We start from the raw sequence: 10,907 nt of genomic DNA on the forward strand, positions 1-10,907 counted from the left end.
CCCGAACCCACCCGCGAACGCAGCACCTCGAAGCACCCCGCAGTCACAAAAGTACCCGAAAGTCCGACCCCCGGGGGGCGGAGCACAGGGCACTTCCGGCCTCTCTAGGCACGAGCGACACTCTGTGGTTCGTCCCCCCCACTTCTCCCTCCTCTTCGTGGCTGCTTCCTAAAAAGACTTGTCTAAAAAAAAAAAAAAAAAAAAAAAAAAAAAATTGAACTGAACTAGAATTACATCACTTTCCCTCTTCCCTTTCCTTCCTCGAGTCCTTTCCAAGAAACCCTCCTACCCTCAAGTTGACAGCCTTCTTCTTCACTTATGTTACATTCATCTATGTGCATAAATGTACGAGCACAAATGAAGTGCATATCCTCAGCTGGCTAAGTGGGATTTTTGTTGTTTGTGTTTCAAGGCTTACCATCTGCATTGGACAACTACCAAGAGGGCTCATCCCAGGAGTAGACTATTCCATTTCTCAGCAGTCAATGGTGGCTTGTGGTTTTTTGGTTAGGGGTGGCACCCTTTGAAATTTTACCCCCTTCCAAGTTAACAATGATACTGCCATTGTTTCAGTCGTGTGTGTGTGTGTGTGTGTGTGTGTGTGTGTGTGTGTGTGTGTGTGTGTGTGTATACAACCGTTTCCATGAGGGGCTGTTTCACAGCTGACTTCCTAGTATTTTGGCTTCCGACCTTGTTTTTGGTTTTCCTCCTCTTTCTCCGTGGTCTATGAGCCATAGTGGGAGGAGCTGCCATGTGGATGTATCTGTTGGGGCTGGGATCCCCATTATCTGTTGATCAGTGTATTGTGTCCAGTTGAGTTTTCTGTGATGGCCTCCATTTGTTGTAAAGAGAAGCTTCTTTGATCAGGGTGGCTGTTACATTGATGCAGGAAAGGTGGCTCTAGCACCAAGAGAATTCCAAGGATTTTCCCAAGGACAAGTAAGGGAAGACAGCAACTTAATGAGTCCTTGTATAGCCTGACATCTCTGTGAATAGAAAAAAGGAAAAGGAGAATTATGTTTGCTTGTGTTATCAAAAGGAGTCCTAGGAAAATGCCTAAGAAACTTACCCAAAATGTTTAGAAACTGGATGGAAGGAGGAAATAACAGTGGGGGCAATGTGTTTTAAAAAAATATTACAACTAGTTGCATTTTCTATTTCAATATTAATTATAAGCACATAACAGTTATGAGTACCATTCTGAATGTCTTTTAAAGAAGATATAAGACAACTTAATTTTCAACTTAAAAACTTGATCATTTTCCATGACAAACACAAATAAGAAAACACTGCCTTAAAAAGACAACCATGACAGTAGCAAGAAAACATAAAAGGAACTTCAATAGAAATGAAAGACTTAATTTAGTAAGGATAGATCACTGAGAACCAGACAGATGTGTTGACTCATGCCTATAATCTAAAGAAAGAGAATCAGTTCAAGTCCCAGGCCAGCTTGTTCTACATTGTGAGTTCCGGGAAAGTGAGTAAGAATATACTTAGGCTATTCACAGAGTAGAGATTTTGAATGGCCATGTTGTTGCATCTAGAGCCTTAGTAGGCAATCCAGGCCTGGTACTTCCTAGTGATTTCTTTGCTCTGGAAAAGAAGGTGTGACATGTCCCAGATGACATAACTCAGGTCTTTACTTATGTGAGTGGACCTGTGTCTTCACTGGAAATATTTCTGTCCTATAGCAAATGTATTTTATCAAGGCCTTTAATATATCACATTTCGCTCATGTTTTCTGCATGATTTATCATCACTAATGACAACAAATACAACACAATTGAAATTGTCCTGTTACTCCTGGTCCTTCTGACTATAACTTGCTGCTTAGGAAAGGAACAGTCTGAGTCACTGTTCGATTGCTGTGAAGAGACACCGTGACCACAGCAGCACTTATAAAAGAGAGTTCTACATCTGGATCTGGAGGCAGCAGGGAGAGAGGGGCGCTGGTACTGGCTGGGGCTTTTGAAACCTCAAAGCCCACCCCCAGTGACACAGTTTCTCCAATGAGGCCACACCTACTTCAACGAGGCCACACCTACTTCAACGAGGCCACACCTACTTCAACAAGGCCACACCTACTTCAACGAGGCCACACCTACTTCAACGAGGCCACACCTACTTCAACAAGACCACACCTACTTCAACAAGGCCTCACCTACTTCAACAAGGCCACACTTCCTAATCCTTCTCAAACAGTGCCAAGCATTCAAATCTACGCGCCTATGGGGGCCATTCTTATTTAACCACCACATGAACTCTGGGAAACACCAGAAAAAAAAATTTGTCCATCTTTTGAAAATATGAATATCTTATTTTCCTTTCCAAAAGAGATAGAATAGACTTACAAAGTCAATAACTGCATCTTATGTGTCAGATGTCCTACTCATCTGTTTTTTAGACTACATACCCTATCTAGCACTGAAGCTTTGAGTGGCGCAACTGATTTGTTTAGTCTGCAGTACTTAACTATAATTCCCTAGGGTCTGTCTGGTTTTTCGGAGGAAAGGCAGTTGAGAAAAAGGAGGGCCATGATGAGGACAACTTTGCATCCCCAACTAACATTTTCCTTTGGGTTGTAGAAGGATATTGATCAAATAATTATTTAATAAATGCACTTTGAGCATAGCTCTCTCCTCAAGTCCCTTTCCCCTATCCTGCCCCTGTGTTTAGTACCCCCAGAGCAGTGGTTCTCAACCTTCCTAATGCTACAACCCTTTAATATTGTATCCTGCTGTGGTGACCTTTGGCACACGTCTTTAATCCCAGCACTCGGGAAGCAGAGGCAGGCGGATTGCTGTGAGTTCGAGGCCAGCCTGGTCTACAAAGCGAGTCTAGGACAGCCAAGGCTACACAGAGAAACCCTGTCTCAAAAAGAAAAAGTTATTTTCACTGTAATTTTGCTACTGTTATGAATTATAATGTAAATATCTGAGGGTCTTTCAACCTCCAAAGTGTTGTGACCTACATGGTGAGAGCCACTGAGCTAGACAGTTTTGCTTCTATATTTCTGTCATAAGCACATATATGATTCTGTGTATCTATATGAAATCTGGGAACTACAAATGAAAGCATGCAATATTTGTCTTTCAGAAACTGAATTAATTTGTTTAGTATGATTCACCAATTGTATTCATTTTCTGTCAATAATATAAGTATGTTCTTTACAGCTGAGAAAATTGTTATATATATGTATATATATATATACATATATATATATTATTGTTTTTTGTTTTGTTCGAAACAGGGTTTCTCTGTGTAGCCTTGGCTGTCCTGGACTTGCTGTGTAGATCTAGATCAGGCTGGCTCTGAACTCATATTGATCTCCCTGCCTCTGCCTCCCTGAGTGCTAGAATTAAAAGTGTGCACCACCAGTGCCCCGGCCATATAGTACAGGATTTCCTGGAACTGGAGTTACTGGTGGATGTGAGTTACCATGTAGGTGCTGAGAATCAAACCTGGGCTTTGGTAAGAGTAGCAAATGTGCTTAACTGGTGAGCCATCTCTCTATCCCCTGTTTCCAGAATAATTTAACCAATAAAATTAGTAGACAGAGGCTTAAGATGCAGTTCAGCTGGTAGAGCTCATCCTTAACATGTGCAGAAACCTGGATTCAGTCCCCTGTACCACAAACAGCATGGGGGCACATGCCTATAATCCTAGCACTTGGGAGATAGAGACATTCAAGGTCATCTTTGGCTACACATTGAGTTTGAGGCCACCCTAGGATATATATATATTTCATACAAGTGTTCCAAAGGCATAGAGCCAAAAAAATGAGAAAATATTGGAGATATCTGTCAAACATTTACATAATTAAATGTTTACCTTTCTCATTTTGCTTGTGATGTCTGAAAGGCCTTAAAATCTGTAACATATGACATGACTTTTCCAGACTATGCCTTCATTTGGTACCTATGTTTATAATTTTGATTTATTTTTCTTAGCTATGGTCTCCCAAATAGTATTTTATTTTGTTTATTTTATTTATTGTAAAATTCATGAAAATGAAGGACTCATGTTCATGATTATTATATATGGCCCCAAAGCAAACCTTTAGCACAAGATTTATTAAGCAGACTTTGAGTAAGTAATAACATTTAAAAGTCAGTTAATGGCATAAACTTGTAATTCCCACATTTGGGGGTGCAGAGGCAGGGAGATCAGGAGTTCAAGGCCATCCTAGTCTGACTAGTGAGTTTGAGGTCAGACTGAGCTATCTGAGATTGCTTTGAAAACAAACAAACAAACAAAGCACCCATTTAAGTCTATGACGTGCCTCGTCTGTTCCTTTTCTGTTTCTGTGGTTACTACCTTGATTCCCACTCACAAGAACATTCCTAGGTGCAAATGTAACCATATTGCCCAGATTCCTCTTTTAGGGATATCAGAAAAGTAAATGTTGGTGTTCTTGGCTGCACATTCTACCTTGTAGTTGTGCAGAATTGCTCCAATCTTCAAATGCATCGAGTATCTCAATCTGGCAGATTAAAATGGCAGATTAAAAATGATTTAACTTTCCCAAACAGTACTTGCGTAAGCATTTGAAGTATTGCTAAAGCACTTTCAATACTGTAAAAGTTAATGATAGGGCTTTATTATTACTTCTTTTAATATTTTCAATCATATTGAAGGCTGGGGCTATTTGACTCACTAATTCATAGCTGTTTTATTGTTCCCTTTGGTCCCAGCTGCCGTGAGCAAGGACTATTAGTCACAGCCAGCTGGCGTAATGTAACGTGAGATCTATGTGCCGTAAGGGCCCCAAGGATACCTCAAGGAAACTACATGCTAACTTCAGCTGCTTGCTCAGAAGGTACCACCCCAGCCCTAACTGCTTCAGTGTATGCATCGCCTTCTAAGGCATCACATGCTTTGGTGACCTCTGACAGTCATTTTCACCCAGGCCAGAGGGGAATTGCTTTCTCTGGTGATCCAACAAAAGAAAGATGTCGTGATTGGCGCAAACAGTTCTTGCATCAAAACCTGTCAAGATTGGCGCAAACGGCATTGCATCATTCTAACTATAAAGTAGGCTGTTCAGCTTACTGTTTCCAGCCAGCCCGGAAACATCCTCTGATGCATCTTCGTGGGATTATCAGTTTGTGGAGCCCTCTTTCCTGGTTGTCCATGTGGCTGCAGACTTAGGACCTTGACTTTTGGGTGGCATTTCAGGACCTGGGATAGGAAGTAGCAAAAGCTGGCCCTAAGTACTTCCGTTACTGGTTCCGTTGTGGCTTTAACAGACGGAAACTACTTAAATGACTAACATACCTATCTGCAGAGTTGAGCAGGAACCTGACGCAGACATACAAAAAGAAGGAAGAAATGACAGGCTTTTTAATCATTGTTTAGTTACCTTGTGGATCCAGGTGGGGTCTACTTTTCAGCAAGGCAGTTTCTACATTACCTGCCAGACATACATATGATGTACCCCTTAACTGACCGACAGATATTTAAATCATTTCACATTTAAGTGTTCTTCTCTCTCTGTTTCTCTCATTTTCTTTCTCTATCTCTCTGCTCTCCCTCTGCTGTCCTTTGCGCTCATGGCCCTGTCCCCGTCTGCCTGTCCCATCATCCGTCCCCTATCTTCGTCGATAACTTCATAACTGTAATTTTCTACTATTATAAATCATAATGTAAATATCTGATATGCATGCTATCTGATATAGAACCCCTGTGAAAAAAAAGGTCTTTGACCTCCAAAAGGGTCGCGCCCCTCAGGTTGAGAATGCGACTCCAAAAGAGAAATACGGAAGTTAGGAGAAAACAAAACAAAACCCCAAGTTTATGTTTTCGCCACCCCTCTCCTCTCTTCACACTGTCGGCCAAGGCTGGGGACCGGAACTAATGAGTCCGAAATACAAGCGGCGAGCTAGCAATCACTTCCGGTCCCCGTTTTCGTTCTCGTGCCCAGAATAGCGCCCCCTACAAACTTGGCCTCCTGCGATTTGGGCCCAAAGCAGGAAGCCACACGCCAGCAAGGTCCAATAATCTTTAAATTCCCGAGAAAAGCTGCTTTTAGAAAGAGGGAAGGGAGGCTTAACTTGGCGCCTGGACTCAGGACCGATGACGCATTTCCCGTCTTTGTGGCAGTCAGTTGCTCCGGAGCCGGAAATTTGGGACAGAGAGGCTTTGCTGACTCTTGGTTTCCAGGAGACATGAGGCCCTTATTTGGAAAGGGGTGAAGGAATAATTGCGCAGGCGCGATCCGACCCAGTTTCGGTGAAATCCCGAGGAGGCTGGATCTTCCCAGCCCTGAGGTACCTGAGATGAGTAGAGGTGTTGATGATTACTGATTGTGCTGGGAGTGGAACCCATGGCATCTTGCCGTAGGCAAGCACTCTCCCGCCCTAATTTCTGTTTCATGATGTTGGGTATTGACGCAAGGGTTATGCTAGGCACCATTCTAACGGTGAGACCATTCTACCGACCAGCTAGACCTTTAGCCACACCGTCACTCATATTTCATAAACGTAAACGCGAGGTAGCATTTGGTGCGTATACTTTCCTTTGTTGTCAAACAAACTACAAGTATCATGACATGTTACCCTCCCCATTATTTTTTAAAAATAATTATTGTTGTTTATAGGTTTGAGTGTTTCACCTTGAACGTGTGCACGTGCACTGTAGGCTGTCTAGTGCCCACGGAGGCCAGAAAGTATTTGGTACCCTGAAACTAGAGCTACAGACATTTTGTAAGCCGCTACATGGGTACTGAGAACGGGGTCCTCTCCAAGAACCACTGAGCTATCTCTCCAGACTTTAATGCGTTTCCAAGGACATTTTCCCACGTCATATTATTAACACACATAGTTAAGAGCAGGACCATTCCCTAATATGACACCTAGTTTACACTCAGATTCCCTCTGCCTGTCCCAACAGATCATCCCACAGATTTTTTCTTTGGCAATTGATTTGTACCAACTAGCATGCAATTGTAGGCCCCTTTTGTAGGCAGTTTAAAAATCTCCTTTAGTTACAATCCCACCCCTCTCCTTGTTGAAGAGACCCCACGGGCTCACCTCTAAATTACCTGCTTACAGATTTGCTTGAGTCTTCGGGGGGTACTTAACTTACTCCTCCATTTCCTTGTAATTGTGACCTGTATCCTTTGGGGGATTATGTTCCAACACAGGTGGTTGACATTGTTCTGTTATTGCCAAGTATGCCAAAGCTAATGAGAAGATGTTCTTACACGTTTATGGTTGTAGTTCACAGTAGGAGGGAGATGGGAACACCTCAAACTGTAGTTGTTTCACTGCCTGACACACACTAGGCACTTAGTAAATACTTATGAGAGGGTTTCTTTGTGGGTTGCAGAAACTGTTAAATTTAGGAAGGATACTTCTGGTTTTTACAGGGAAATACCTTGAAAACACCTTCTAAACTATAGCTTTTCTTTCAGTGTATTATAATTGTATACAGGAGCTCTAAGTTAGTCCCAGACCTATAGACATCCATTGAGTGAGGGAACTGCGGTTTCAAAACTTAGTTTCTTTCAGTTGTATCTGTTTTTCAAAATTGCATCTTTTACAGATCATGGTGAGGTCTTAAGTGGAAGTCTTTCTAGGTTCACTGCAATACCTTGTCTCTATTTTCTTCCAGCTGTGTTTCAGGCTTCTACTCTTGCTTTTGTTCTCATTTTTCTACCCAGCAATGGAACTTCTTAGTGCACAAATCCAGTCTTCTCACTTTTTTTTTTTTTCTTTTAAGCATTTAGAACTTCCCTGTTCATTCATACAATTCAAGCTCCTGTGTTCTTAATCTGGCTTGCCAGCCTAGTTCTTTGCCACATTCCTCTTCTGGTTTCTAGTCTCCTGTCATTCCTTTGGCCTGTGGCAAGACCTTTGAAGAGTCTCACCGTCCTCAGGCCCAGTATGCAACTCCCTCCTTTGCACTTAAGGATTGATTCCACTTTAATGATACTGAACTCCCCCCTTAAGTTTTCCATGAGAGAGAGAGTCCAACATTTTTAGCTTTTCATTTCAGCCTCATGAATCATGTACGTTAGTGTTTTTGTGCACATACTCCAGTGCTGTGGAAACCAGAGGACAACTTTTGGGAGGTGGCTGTTTTTCAGTCTCTAATTCAGTTGTGAGGTACAGTGGCAGCCACCTCTATTGGTGGCATTTGCTGGCCCTCTTATGCACCTTTTTAACATCTTATATCACACATTTTGTTTTTTACTCATATTTACATTTTATAGCTAAGCCACCAGAAAGCCCCTGACTGTCCTTAGAGACCTGATGTGCACCCTTAAATTACTTTCGTTCGTGTCTTTTGTCTGGTCTGTGATATTGGATCCACTTTATGTGTCTTTTCTCACTAGACGATCTCAATCACTTTAAACTAATCCTACTGAACTTGCTTCTGATCCATATTTTTCAATGCTCTACGTCCAATGAGAGTTTTTTAAAGCCTCCTTTTTGTCCTTTCTTTAAACCTTCATTACCTTTACCTAGAGCTACCTATATCACCAGATATTTCAGTCATTACACTCTCCTTGGAGAGGTCTTGAAGGACACTTCTAGACAAGCATGCTTGGACCTAAAGTGGAGGAGCCAAACCCTCCTCCAAAACCAGCTTTCTAGTGAGCTAAAACAGCATATGGCAATTTGTAAGGTAAATTATATGTAATAAGGTGTATTGCCATAGGATTGCTTGCTATCAAGGCATGTCAGCTAGTTTTCTCCAGTGTAGTGAAAGCAAGGAAGGAAAGCCAAAAGCTTTTCAAAAATGACCGTTACACAGAAGTTAGGTACCATCGATTCTGCCATATTTCAGTAGAAATGAGCCATGAGCACTCAAGGATAGGAAAATGAGATTTCCCCATCCTCCCACCTTTTTTTGTTCTTTCTGGTACTGAGGATTGAACAGGCTGCCTTGCTCAAGCTAAGCAAGTGCATTTCAATTGCACTATATCCTCATCCCCTTTTAAGTTATGCACCGTAACACAAAGTCTCATGTTGCAGGATATTTGATCCCACTGTGAAGTGTAAAAATCTGTTTCTAATTGTGGTATGGCTAGTCTTGGATCCTAGAGCTTTCTGTTTACTGTAAACAGGCACTGTGATCTGAGCACACCCCTTTACTCCAAGAGCTTTCTGTAAACAGGATTAAATAAAATTAACCCTAGGTCAAGAGTCAAGTAAGTAACCAGATTGACAGGAAGTGAACATGGAAAAAAAAAAATAACATAGTGAGAAGTCTGGAGGATGGACAGGAAGTAGAAAGGAGGGACATTGAGTTGAAGGGTAGTTAAGAAAGTGTGGGGAAAGAGAAAGAATCTTTTTTTTTTTTTTTTTTTAGTCAGGGTTTCTCTGTGTAGCCTTGACTATCTTGGACTTGCTTTATAGAGCAGACTGGCCTCACAGAGATCCACCTGCCTTTGCTTACCCAAGCACTGGGATTACAGTAGTGAGCCACCAATTCAGACGCATGAGAGGAGAAAGAGCTGTTGCTTTCCGGGACGTGAGTGGAATAGGAACGTCAGCTGGGTGCTTTCTCTGCCTCTCTGAGCTGACAGCTTTTCACCCCAGTAGCTGGCTCCTGAGTCTTCATTAGTAAAATAGAATTAGTGGGATTTTGTTTTTTTTTTTAAAAACACCATCTTACTAAGTTCTCCAGGTTGCTTTGAATTTGAAATCTTCCTCGGCCTCCTATAATTGGGATTTCAGATCTGGACCACCAGCCTCCACTAGACTTCACTGGTTAAAGGGAGATGTATCAAATAACTTGACCTATTTAAAATGACCCCAGGTTATTGGCTCACTTTTTCTTTCTTTCTTTTTTTTTTCTTTTTTTTTTTTTTTTTTTTGCTCCTGGTGGGATATAGAACTTGGGCCCTTCCATTGAACAATCTTTTTATAAACTCCACACAGTCCCTTGTATTAACCATGAGTTTAGGCTCTGACCGTCTCTTATAAACCCACAGGCTCTAGATCAGCAGCATGGGCATGCAGAAGCGCCCTCAGAAGACGTGATGCTGTTGAAGACCAAGCAGGACTCATCAGTTAACCAGCCCATGGAGACACAGGTCAAACCTCCACCAAGAACAAGGTCAGGACTGCACAGGTCCATTCAAGGGAACGCTGGCGGCTTGGCAGAGGGCTTAGTGAAGATTATGATTCTGAGGCCAAATTCCATGGGTCGGAATTAAGCATTGCAACTAAGTAGCTCTCAACAGTAGACGAGTAGGCAACCTTCCTGTTCTCAAGCTTTTTATATGTCTGACATGGAAAAAAAAAAAAATCTGTGTACCTCCAGTAAGGCGTTACATGAAGATTTAACAAGTTTCTATGCATGAAACAGTTAGAACTGTGCCTGTCATGTAGTATCCGCCGTGTATATTCTTTGAGCCTTGCTTGTTCTTCAGCCATTTCAGATGTAGAAAAGTGGTAGCTCTAACATCCTCGTTTAACCCATCCTTACATTATATCTTCAAGTTTTGCATTCATAGAAGTATTCTTGTTTTGTTTTGAGACAGGGTCTCTCTGTGTTAGCCTTGGCTGTCCTGGACTCGCTTTGTAGACTGGGCTAGCCTCGAACTCACAGTGATCCGCCTCTGCCTCCCAAGTGCTAGGATTAAAGGCGTGCGCCACTACGCCTGGCAAATTATTCTTTATATATTCTTTATATATTAAATAATGCAGTAGATTATTACGGCAACAGTTTTCTTTAGCCGGCTAGTTTCCCAATGATTGACACAGAGAGACTGTGATTTATTTTTAAACTGTAAGCACTGTGCTCGGCAAATCCAAGCTACTCTATTCCTACTACCTCTAGAACCCACACACACACACACACACACAACCAATCACTTGCCAATCCGATGACTCCTGGGGCGGCTTCTGCTCTATCAGTCTGTTCCCGCAGTCATGTGCTCACCACCATCT

The sequence above is a fragment of the Acomys russatus genome, chromosome 3 (assembly GCF_903995435.1).
Source record: "Acomys russatus chromosome 3, mAcoRus1.1, whole genome shotgun sequence".
In the NCBI taxonomy this organism is placed as follows: domain Eukaryota; kingdom Metazoa; phylum Chordata; class Mammalia; order Rodentia; family Muridae; genus Acomys; species Acomys russatus.